Source organism: Sylvia atricapilla, chromosome 13 (assembly GCF_009819655.1).
Source record: "Sylvia atricapilla isolate bSylAtr1 chromosome 13, bSylAtr1.pri, whole genome shotgun sequence".
NCBI lineage: Eukaryota > Metazoa > Chordata > Aves > Passeriformes > Sylviidae > Sylvia > Sylvia atricapilla.
The window spans coordinates 8,587,840-8,600,235 of record NC_089152.1 but is presented as its reverse complement, the minus strand read 5'-3'; the positions used below and the strand labels follow the sequence as shown (position 1 = coordinate 8,600,235).

General features: G+C 41.5%; 1 protein-coding gene and 1 long non-coding RNA gene across 3 annotated transcripts in view; both read right to left on the bottom strand.

Moving 5' to 3' along the window:
* The window catches only part of LOC136366782 (uncharacterized), a 31,910-nt gene extending 21,322 nt beyond the window's left edge, over positions 1–10,588 (bottom strand). For both annotated transcript variants that reach the window (XR_010744578.1, XR_010744579.1), the window contains exons 1-2: positions 10,458–10,588; positions 9,024–9,201 (exon numbers count right to left, since the gene is read on the bottom strand). This is a non-coding gene — a long non-coding RNA (uncharacterized lncRNA). The remainder of the gene's footprint in view (positions 1–9,023; positions 9,202–10,457) is intronic.
* Positions 1–12,396, bottom strand: part of CEMIP (cell migration inducing hyaluronidase 1) — a 129,537-nt gene that overhangs the window by 76,877 nt on the left and 40,264 nt on the right. The window lies entirely within an intron of this gene.

The window sequence follows — 12,396 nt, the reverse complement described above, 5'->3', positions numbered from 1 at the left end:
TTTGCATCAAGAACTTAAAACATCCAACATGGAAATCCATGGTAGCTCAGAAATGTCTAAGCTTCTACATAAGCATCCATCCATCAAAATTATTTTTAAACTCAATTTGTGTCTTTGAGGTAGATCTAAATGGAAGAGACTCTTTTGCCCATGTGGAACATAACTAAGTCAACAGGAATGAAAAATTCATCCACTTTCTAGAATGAAAAACCGTCTTCCTTAGAACCACCTCCATAATTTTCGGTTACTTCTATGAAAGTCTTTAAAAGAAAATGGGTCACAAAGAGGCTTTAAAGTAAGAGAAGTGGTGACAGATAAATGTGGTAGGAGAATAAGAGCTGGTTAAAACATCATAAAATGTGAGCCTTCTCACAGCTTGGGTGGTTTAATGGACACAGTTGTCATTTTAGCTGCTTGACACTTCATGCTGAAGAGATGTGTCAGATTCCCCCATGCTTACATGGCAATTTTCCCAAGTAGATTGTGAAACTGAGAAGATAAGTTCTTTACAATTCAGGGAGATCTGCTATTCAACTGGAGAGGGAGTATGAAGATAAGCAACATGCCAAGTATTGGAAATGACAATCTTGATTTCTGAGAAAAGGTTTTCTTGCTTTCTTGTTTCATTACTCTTGCTTTTGTCCTGTCATGCTGTCAGCTGTCATGTTGGGGCAAAAAACCTTAAAAATGAGAAGATCAAAACATACCTTTTGCCTTTCTGGTTGACTGACTGTTCAAAAAATGTTAATATCTTGGGGGAAAACATTTTCTTGATGGAATTTCCAAGTGAAGGCTTTAAAATTCCTACAGAAAGAAAAAAAAATGTAGCTTTCTTTCTCTAAGACATGCTAGGATGTCAGCATCAGGAAAACTACTTTGATTTTCAACTGGTGTACATCAGAGATCCAAACTAAACCTCTTTATCCAAATACAGACGCCCTGAACTGAAAAACATCTCGCAGGCTTTTCCTTTTTCCCGGTCTGTGAGGTGCTGATAATCCTCAAGCACCACAGATATCCTGGGCCTGTACAGTTTTCCTGTGACTAGAAAACCACTGCTCACTGCCTCCTGCATCTCTTGCTTGCTTTACATTTAAGAGCATCAGTACCAAAGCCAGCCACAGAGGCACCAAGCCCACAGACTCAGCAGAGATGAAGGATCAGCACAACTGCAAACATTCATTGCAAAAACAGAGTTAACATAAATGGAATAATTTCTATTTCAGCCAGCTGCAGTGAAGGAGTGACTAAGTGAACTGGTGTAAAATCAACAGCATTTCCTAGAGTATTTTAGAATTGCAAGGCATTGATTTTTTTTTTTTTTAATTCAGAGCTGACACTAATTTGGCTGTGTGGCAGTCTCTTATGACTGTCTAACACATTTTTAAGCTTATAAAAGAAAACAGCACATACTGCCAAAAACTCTGCTTATTTTAATAAAGACTAATACCAAAAAAGAGAAGTTTCACAGCCTCCCCTGATGAGTTGCTGCGGGCAAACAGTAATGTACAGCTTCAGCTGCCCAGTGGGAACCAAAGCACTTGTCATATAATTTATATAAAAATAAGGACAGGTTTAGGAATCTCATTTACATTATAACAAGTATTGCAGGTGTCAAGTAGTCTCCAGTTCAATGCCACTGAAATCTCACACAGCTACAAGGTGAATGAAGCCTCTCTCTGCATTTTCCTTTCCTTTATGGCCTTTGCAGTAGCCAATAAAAGCTATTGCAAAAGCTGAAAGTCAGGCTGATGGGACACCAAGGACCTTGGTGCCATGAGGATGAAGTCTGAGTGACTCAGAGACTGCCAGAAGACGTGGGGCTGACAGCTCTTGTGATTTCCCTGTGAGCTCCCTCTATTTAGTGTCCCTTCTTGAAGCCTTGCTTTATTTATGGTACAACAGGAGAGTTTCAGCTGCCATTAAAGAGCAAAGGGGTTGGTTCTGTTTGGACAACAACAGACCTGCAGCTCCAGAATCAAAGAGGCAGGACTAAAACACCTGGTAGTTCCTGCTTAGTGAATTTCCTGATTTTAAGGTGGTCCCAGGACCATGAGGCATTACTCAGTGCTCCCTGCTGAAGGAAGCCCTTGGACAGCACAGGGGGAATGGGACTTGATGCTCCTTGGAGGCACTGAGGAGGAAGGAGCACAAACCAGCCACAGAGGGTGGGATCATCAGCCTGAGCTGCCAGATTAAAACACCCTCAGGAAAGCCCATCCCCAGGATTTTTGGATCTAGAAACACTGCCAGAGGAATTGTTTTTCCCCAGGCGTTTCCTTTCTCGGGCAAATTACATCCAGGAGAAGAGGAGCATGAAATGGGAATGAAAGAAACCGAGCAGAAAGGAATTAACTGTACTCCAGCCACTTAGCTCAGAAAGGATTTGCCTGCAATGTTAGCTGAAGGACTTGGATCTCAGTTTTCTATGCCAAGTAGCCCATCCCTAGACTGACTGTCTTGGGCTCCATTCAGCAGTAACATAGGAGTCACTATTTCCTTCAGCTGAAAGGATATTTTCACCTGCTTGCACTAGGGGAGAATACAAGTTCTTGTCTACCAGGGCTACATAAAAAGAACAGAAAAACAGATTTTGTAATAAAGTTGTTAAGATCAAAGCAAACCAACTTTCTCCATAATCGGATTCACTGTTTTGGGCTTTTGATGTCAAGTGTGACACCCAGAATTCAGCAGACAAACAGGTCTTCAGTCAGTCAGGGTGCTGAGAATCAGAGTGAGGCTGAAATATTCTAACAATAATCCTCTTCAAATTAATCAAACCCTGCAGCACGAGACCAATTTCTCCTACCCTGCACATACATATATTTCCCTCCCCAAAAGCCATAAAGTGAAGCATTTAACATGACCTTTACTCATCCTGCTGGATGCTTATTAGTTGAAAAATGCTGGTAAGTAATGGATCCCAGAGAAGTAAATGTTTATGCTTGCCTAAACCTAGCCAAGGAAATTTTCTATGGTGGAAAAACTGTCTCACCATGTAGAGTGCCATAACCAGGAGGATATTAATAGAAATAAAAATATAAATGCCTACTTGTTTGCAACTCTGAATTTAACTGTTAGGTTGCCAGAGCAGGGACAATTATTTCTCTAGAGACACAGAGCCAAACTAAGTGCCAAGGACAAAACCCCATTTCAAAGGGACTGTTTCATAGGAGCCCAATCCCGTTTCTGCCCAGCCAAAACACATCAGGGTTTTTAATTCCAGTGTTTAGATACTTAAATAGCAACTCCTGCTCTCTGCTGTGCAACCAGAGCAAATGCATCCAACTTTTTTAGCTTAAGGAGACTTGCATGCTATGTGTTTGACTGTGACATTCACTGCTGACAAGGTTTAAGGTTTAATCTCTGAGCCTGTGATTTATGCATGGGAAATAAGAAATAGGTATGAATTTGCATCTCAACCACCCATTTCACCATGCTGAACACAAGAAGGATGTACCAGAGAAGTGACATCTTCCATTACTTGGCTAACCAGAACAATCCACTGGAGCCCCCTGACAGAGAGGACAAATGCCTGGAACAAGAGAACACCACACTTTCCCCCAACTGGATTTCAACTTGCAGGCACATTATATTAAATGTATTGCTTCCCCTCTGTCTGAGTAGTGCTGAGCAGCTTCACTGCTTCCCCCCTCACCAGAACATCTGCTGCTGGCTGGGCTGCCCCATTACCTGTGTGTGGGTTTCCCAGGACAGACACCCCGTTCCAGCAGGGCACTGTGAGGGAGCTGGGAGTTGTCTGCTCTGCCTCTGAGGGTGTCTGGACACCCTGTCACCCCTCCATCCACCTCATGGAAGATGGACATTGTCATTGTTCCCAAACCACTGGCCCAGTCTGCCAAAAAACACTTTCAGTCCAACCTGGAGGAGAAAGTAAGGTGAAAAATCACTGCTTAGCTCAAAGTAAGGACTCAGCTTTGCAGTGTTTTGACAGTGATGGAGTTGGAATTAGAAAGCTCCATTGTCCAAGCAGAGTTTTGTTCTGACTCTTCTATTTAGAAAAAGTCCCAGGCTGTTGATTCTCCCTCTCATTGCTTAATCCCAGGAGATATTTCCACGAAAATTAGACTTCTGGTTCTTTGAAGTGCACCCACACCACCATGTGTTGCTTGAAATTATGCAGCAATAAATTGAATGGTGGGAAAAGAAGAGGGTGACTGCAAGTGTAGGAAAATACTGGATGATTATGAAATTTACTGAGGAATATCGCAGCTGGTAATAAAGAAAAAAAATCCTAGCTATTTGGGGAATTTTCTCGTATCTTTTCAATTTCCATTTTAAGTGGTTCTTTCAGTGCCATTTTTTTCTAATCATTCTTCCTAAGCCCTCATAAAACTTATAAAAGTTTTAAATTCTCAGAATTGGCTCTCATGCACACTCTAATATATCCCATGATTTTTTATTTTTTTTTTAGGAAAGAGAAATAACAGGAAGAAGCATTATCCTCATTGTGCATAGCTCTGCTCTCAAGATTTTTCTAAGTAGCTAAGTAAAAATATCTGTCCTGATATGAAAATAGATAAAAACAAGGAATCTGCAGCTGTCCAGCGAAAAAAAAAAAGCATGGAATATGTTAATGTCTGCAGATGAAATTATTACAGGGTGTGAAGATTAACTTCCAGAGTAATCAAGAAAATAATTACTCCAGGTCAAGCACTCTGAATGAATCCGGCTGCAACGTGTATAAAAGCAGACAGAATCATAACAACGGGCCATGCTGACCCAAAGGATTGTAATTTGTTCCATTTAGCCCAACTAACTTTAATTGGACTGTGCACATGAATAAGGTCAGCAGGATTAGGCTGAAAGTTTATTAAGGGCTTTAAAGGTTTTATTTTAACAATAATAAACAGAACAGCTTAGGAGAATAGGAGGGTTATTGTGACTGAGTTGGATGGGAAGTCCATCACCTTAAAAAAACCCAAACCCTGCAGCAACAACTACTTTCAGAATAAAAGTCTTTATTCCTTTAAAATGAAATTAAAGCCTAGAATCATTTTCTGCTACCTTCTTGTCTAAGTATGAATGCCATAAATGAGTACTTGAAGTGGTCTCCTTTAAAGGAGGCTCAAACACTTAGAAATATAAGGTGCATTTCTGAGGTTTTTTAAATATTTTCTTGCTCCACCACAGGAAGTTTTTTCCCCAAAGAGAAAAACTTGGCCTTGGCCTAGGAGGATCCCTGAAGTTGGGTATTTTGTTTTTGCAAGTTTTAATTTATAAAAGATGAGATATTAAAAAATGTCAACACTATGCAGCAGCTCAAAACTCCAACAAATACTTTGTGATGGCACTTCTGGAGTTGCATATGAAAACAGGCACTTCACTGGGGAGGAGAACAAAGTCAGCTGCACTTCAAACCAAATGAAGGCACGGCCAGTACATCTTACATCTGATCAACACTCTCAGTGTTTCCATCCAGCAGCAGACAGTTGTGGTGCTAATTTTATTCTGATCTCTAACATTCTCCTCTAAAAATTCTCAAAGTCAGAATTAAAGTGGAAATGTTAATGAGCAATGTCACTTCTTGTGTAAGCCTCAAGGTGAGTGCAGCTGAGTTTGCAATTACAGCTATGGCAGTGTATATTTTTTTCTAAGTGAACACACAGGAACAAAGATTCTGCTCCTCAGGTTTGCTCACATGGAGCTGGGATGAGCTAGAAAAAGGTGCAGGGACAGGTCATGTCTGGGTATCACACTTCTGTTCCGACTTCATTTTCACTAGGTGTGGTCTACCTCCCAGTGATATGGTATAAAGGTTACTTGAGTTGCCTGTCTGAAGCCTGACAGTGCTCTGTTTGTAATCTCTTAAGAATGTGCTAACTCAGCCTGTCCGAAGCAGCACACCTAACACACCTGCAGGGAACCCTGATGACTGCACTTTCTATATTAAAAAATAATAAGGTCCTGGAAATCATTGTAATAATTAGTAACTTCTTGTAACATTCAAGTGTTGGCACAAGCTGCCAACAAAAGACATCTCACTGTATCACTGTTACAATTTTAATAAAACCGTTTTCATCCATCAGGAATCTTCCTCTCTTTTACCACCCAAGGTCTCTGTCCCCGTGGCTTTTCCTCTGCTGGAGTGATGCAAACCCTCACCCTGCCAAGTTCCCTTTGGTCAGGGATCTCTTTAGGGTTGGGACTATTTTATTTCTGCTCTCTATTTCAGGAAATAACAGACTTCAACCCACTGCCTGCTTTCCTTTTTCCCATCATGAGCTGTTTGCAAATGTGTGCTTTGATGCAGAAACCCAGCACTAAAACAACACAGGCTAAACATAACAAATCCAACATTAGGAAGCACCCATCTCCTAGCTAGGCTGGACTACAATCCCATGGGGCTGCTAATCCATAGCCAGGGTCAGCACTGGCCCCTGTGAGCTCTTCTGGGACCACAAATCCACCCAACACAGACCACGGGGATTTCATTGGCAGAAGCAGTTCTTGAGATGAGGCAGAGCTGGCACAGGTAGGAGTGGAATAGGATGGAATCCACCCTAAACTCCTGGCTGCAGGGACAAAATTTCCAGAGGGACCTTTAGCTGTGGATGTGAGCTGGGACAGTTTGGGAACCTTCTGCAGCTGGTGCAGGTGGTGTTGCTGCTGCTCCTCCCCTCTCCCTGTGCCTCAGAGGGGCAGAAGGGTGAAGGGGTGGCTGGTTTATGACTAAAAAGAGATATACCAGGTCTTCTTAAGAGGTGATGTACCAGGGTGTAGACATGGCTTGGTTCTGGGCTGGGGCATCTCCTCTGAGCTCTCCAGGTCCTCCTGACTGACAGAGGTACACGAGACCACAGCTGTCAGTAATCTCTCAGCTGGGTACAGCCAACTACTGCCTCCACTGCTTTACATAACTTTTCAAAATACTCTTCTCAAAACAAACAAGCTCAGCAATAATATTGCAGTGGATAAATGCATAGATAATATGTGAGATTCAGCTTTGTCAATGGATAAACAACTAGAATCCTTTGTGTGGCATGTAATGTTTAGGTCCTCTGTTCTGCTTCGTTGTTAGTTTTATGCTGGAATTAAACAAGACCTGACTGGCTTTATTATTTTGTTGTCTAACCAATCTGCTGATTAGTCTGATTAATTACACAATTATCCTTCAGCATGACTAATAGTTTTGTCATCACTGTACAACTTGCTGTAATGTTTAATTTCTCCTTAAAGAACAACAGTAAAATGATTGTACTTTAGGGAATTAGTATTTAGCCATCCTTTAAAAAACTAATAAAATGAAGCCTGGAGATGGAAAATTCATTAAAACGGTTGACGGGCTCTATCTTAACTAGGCAAAGATATATTATCCCATATAGCAATGAGCAACAACAACAACAAAAAAATAAACTGTCTGTGGTCCTACAAGTATAAAATCAGATGTAGCCCATCTGGGTTCAATCCAAAGAAAATATAATGGAAGTGAAAATTGCTGACATACAGGTGCTTACAAACATACAGGGCTTTTAAGCTGGCAAAATATCAGCTTCAGAAGTTTTCTTGGAAATATAAAAATAATAAATAATTATTGTGATAATGTCATTAAGGTTTGTTTGGGTTTGGGTTTTTTTTTTTTTTTTTGTAATAAGCTTACACTGCACTGGTTTAATTTGCTCTGCAGAATTATTTAGGAAATCTTCTGACCATTTTTACTTTGAAAACCTTAGATCCTAAATGTGTTGCAGTACCAAACTGCCTCTCAAACAGATAATGCTGCATATTTAGCAGGCTCATTGGCCTCAAATGTTGTGACTGTATTGAAGATTGTATTTTCAGCCATTTGAGGTATAATCAACCCTTTGCCAATGTGCATAGGTATCACCTGTCTGAAACCATTCTGGTGGACAGTCCTACAGCCATTACTGGAGGAAATTTCCCAGTCTTTTCCACTCCACTGGTCAAACATTTTTTTTCTCTAAGGTCCCCTCCCCAGTTCCATGTTAATTTTCTTTTTAATGTTCCCCATGACCATCTTGTAACCATTTCCCCAAAGGAACACATGAAAAAGGTACAGAAAATCACCCCCTATTCTTTTCCAAAGGTCCATAAAGCATCTGAGACAATTAAGATCTCCTCACCAAAATGCACAGAGACCATGTTTTTACTTAGAGCAGCAGTCAAGTGACTGCAATCAGCATCATCCTTTCATGAAATACCCCCTTGGTTGTTGGTCTAAAATGTACCAGAGAGGGGACAGATAAACTCTCTACTTGCCAGAGGGAATGATATTGGTCAGTCTCACAGCAATGGAAGTTTTCCTGAAGATAAAGCCAAACCTCAAGCCAAAGTTACTACAGTTCATGGACATCCTAACAATTATGGACCTTGTTTGAAAAAAATCTAAGGAGAGGTCATGATTCCTGGGAGAGAGCCAGGTGGAATCCATCATTTCCCAAGCCAAGTGTCCAGAGTCATGATCCCTGCAGGAATCCAGGACAAGGACTGGAATTGCTCAGCAATCTACAGCTTCTGCCAAGGCAGAGATATAGAGCCCCTTTCTCTTGTCACAGCTCAACAGAAGTCCCTGTTGTGCTCAACAGGAATTTCACAGCTGATCTCAGAAACTGGGTCATGGCTTTGCTTCTCAGTGTATTTGCTATTTCTGTAGAATTGTTTCGCGTCTTACTGGGTCCTGATAACTCGTGTGTGACCCTCTCAACCTCTGAGGCCAGGTCCTGACCAGGTCCTCAGCAGCTGGCAATGCTGCACCACCTAAGAGTTGTGTTCTGGGTGCTCTGACTGCAAGGTGAAAACTGTCTCCAATACATATTTCTTTGTGTAGGTCTGCCCAGGTATAAGTTATCATCACATTTTACTTGCTTCTAAACAACCTTCATTACTAAGAAGAAAAGTGTTTCAAAATTAATTGATGGCATGCACCAATGTAACACACGCCTCTGCTTGGAAATCCTGCCCTAGGACAGATCTCTCACCACTGCTAGAAACTTCAAAACCTTTCACATCTAGCAGCAAACATTTCTTCTTGTCTCACTTACCCTTTTCTCCATCAGGATCTGTGACACGCTGTTCCAGGGGCTGATCCACCAGAGGCTTTTCATGAAGAACGTGATGGCACTTGAGTATCTGTCAAGAGTCAGGATGAACTTCATGAAAGTGCATCTTGCCATCCGGAGAGACTCATCATAAATCTGGAATCCAAGGATAGGGAACGTCCTAGGAGATTTAAACACAAACACAGTCCTGTGTAAAAAGCTTGGGCAAACCCCATGTCTTCTGACAGCATAGAAAGATATTAACAAGTAGCCAAACCACTTTTTCTTTCCGAAAACTGGGATCTGAAAACTCATCATACGTGAAAGATTAAATTCTGCTGAACATCCTCTTAAGGGTGAGGCTCAAAAGCAAAAAAAAATTACTCATAATCTTGCCTAAAACTTGTAAGCTGGGGTAAAGCAGTTCAAAGCCCCTGTCTTCAGCCACCCAGGAAATCATCACCACAAGAAGGAGCCAAAGGGCAGAGTGGGGCAGCCCTGCCATCAGGTTCCTTGTTCAGAGCAGATGGGTTTCTCAGGAAAACATCAGCATGACTGAAAAAATGGTAGCAGGCAGCTTTCCTGGAGGTAAGGGTCTCCTTGGAAGCAAGTACCAAAAGGACAGATATCAGATGCTTTGCCATCCTCCTCCAAGAATACATTGTTTAACATGATTAGAGCTTATCTGAACAGCAAAGGAGTTTTTTTGCAGTTTCAATTTAAACAACAATAATAACTGAGCATAGCTCTGATTGTTCTTGCTGTCCTACAGAGATTCCATTCCTGTTGTCACTTATGGTCGAGTCATGTATAGCCAGAGCTGTGTGCATGATATATTTAACTACTATTGCTTATTACTTAAATTTTTATACCTCATAGAAGGTTTAGTAATTGTTAAGCCTCACCAAAAACATATATTAAACATATTAGGGCAGCACAGTTTACTGTGAGAATGTGGGTAGGCACTGTGGTTGCTAGAGAGGAGGCTGTGCTGCTGAAAACAGAAAATAACACGTAGTTATCAAAAAAAGAAAAAAGAGGCTATAATGAGAAATGGTTTATCCCTTTTCAAACTGGCTGTGTTTGCTCAGCTATGCCCACAGGAGGGAAGGTGCCATGGTGTGTGGGAGCTGTACCCTCTCCTTGATGCTGCACCACTGAAGCACCACACAAGAGCCATTTGGCATAAGTCAGATTCTCTAATCCATTCTCCACTGACTAATAAACTAAAGAGAAAACTAAATCAAACACATTCAGTCAAGAATGCTCTCAAGCTGTTGGCCTGAAGAGTAAGTTTATTTGGATGCTTATTATTTCTGGCCTGAACAATAATTTAAGCACCTGGTATAAATTACTCATTGGTAGCCACACTAATTCCTGGGGCTTTTCTTCTACCTTAAGCTAACGCCAAGAAGAAATGGCAGAAGAATAACTCACTTGTTTCTGGGCAGTGTTCTGGGCTCTCCATTTACCCCTTTTCCCCAGTAGCTGTTTTGGCCTCCCTGGGAGCCAAAGTTGCTGCTTTTTCCAACAAAAATGGAGTGTGTAACCTCCAGGCTGGAGCTGTTGTCTGTTGGGAAAGTCCCATCACTGCAAGCAAAGAAATATCACGTAAATATGCAGCACAGCACACCAATTAATTAACACTTTTAATTACACCGCAGGCACGGTAGAATTTGTGTGCTTAATTTGGAGAAAGGTGCATGCACTGCTATAACAGCCTGATCTAAAGTATGTTTAGGAATTGGCAAGTCAGCGAGCAGGTAGTTTTGTGCTTGAGCATCGGGACCTCCCGTCCAGCAGGAAATATTCAGCAATTATCATGTGTCCCCCAGGCGTGCTGAGGCAAAGAGAATGAAAGGCTAAATTGTCCCTTGTATTTATGGCTGCCCAGGGAAGACTTGATGTGGTCCAGAGGGGAAATGTGAGATTTTCTCCTGTTTTACACTAATTAACAGGGGAGTGTCTTAGTTTCCATTCTTAAGCATGTTACACTGGGGGAAAAAAATGGGAGGAAGACCCATTTTAAGAAATTACTTTGCCAGAGTGAGTCTAATTCCATTGTCTGAAAACTTGGGACTGAGAAAACACAGTGATGATGAGGAATGTCTGCAGTGAATTTGGCCTACAGACCTATTTATGTCTGTTGTGGGGGGAATATAACAGTATTATAACAGTATATATATATATGTATATATGTAAAAGGGATATAAGAGTAACCTACCTTGAGTTAGGGAAAATAATGTCACCAGCCCTGTCCCAGGCCTCATGGCCATTATTTTTAAGAGCAATAAGACCATCAGTCATGGCAGGAACTTGTGGCTTTTCAGGATTAGCATCTTGATGTGGGAGAGACCTGAAGAAAGAATCTTAGTTAAAGCATCACAAGAGACAAAGGAGTCAACTTCAGACAGAGGCAGTAATGCCCAGCAGATCTTTTTTGCTTTCTAGTTATTAGAGGTCTAAAGAGGTGATATGCCCTGAATCAGAGTCAGGCTATTAACATGATTTCACTTTTGAGCTTTGGTGTAAAGCAGAAAACAAGAGATATTCATAAAGACAAAATTCTGGGCCAGGTGAAGTGAGAAGGTGATTTCTCACTAGACACCAGTGGGCCCACAGCTACTCTGTAATTTGATTCAGTGTGATTCAGAGGCATAAAAAACATTTTTCCCAAGTCACTCAGATCCTTTTGTAGATGTCCTTACAGGTGCCACTGAGGATCCCTCTGCTGATGCTAGAAAATCAATTAGACACTTTCAAGAATCTCATTCAGCAAAGATAACAGAGCAATTGGAGCTGCTCTCCTTTTATGTACAGACCAAACCCCCACATGTTTCTGTGTCTGCTGAAAGAGAAGCTGCTGAAAGCAAATAATTCTCCCTGGGAACTGGGTTCATCTCAATAACTCACAGGCTATTTCTTGCCACACTGGCTGTTAATAGTAGATTGGTGCTGTGTTAGGAAAAAAATATTCACCCTGGCTTTTTCTGAGTCTACCCTCACCTCCTACTTCTTCCATCAGAGGTATGAAGGCACATGTTCCTTGGTGCCCAAGGGGTGACCCTGGCAGGGAAGTGTCACAAGGGACACACAGTCTTCCTTTCCTTTCAGCCTTATGGGAACATCATATCAGTCAGGTAGGATGGAACAGAGAAAAAGCCAAGGACTGACCAGGAGCAGCAACTGATTTCTCTCAGCTTCCTCACACAGACCCATAGGACTGCAGTGAAGGAGAAAATGGACTTAATTTACCTGCTTCCACTCTGCCAAACGAAGCTCAGACATGTCAAAGCAGCTGACAAAAACCTTTGAGGCTGCTTATTTTCCTCATTAATCCCAGACCAGTCTCAGCAGCCTCTTACATCACCTTTCA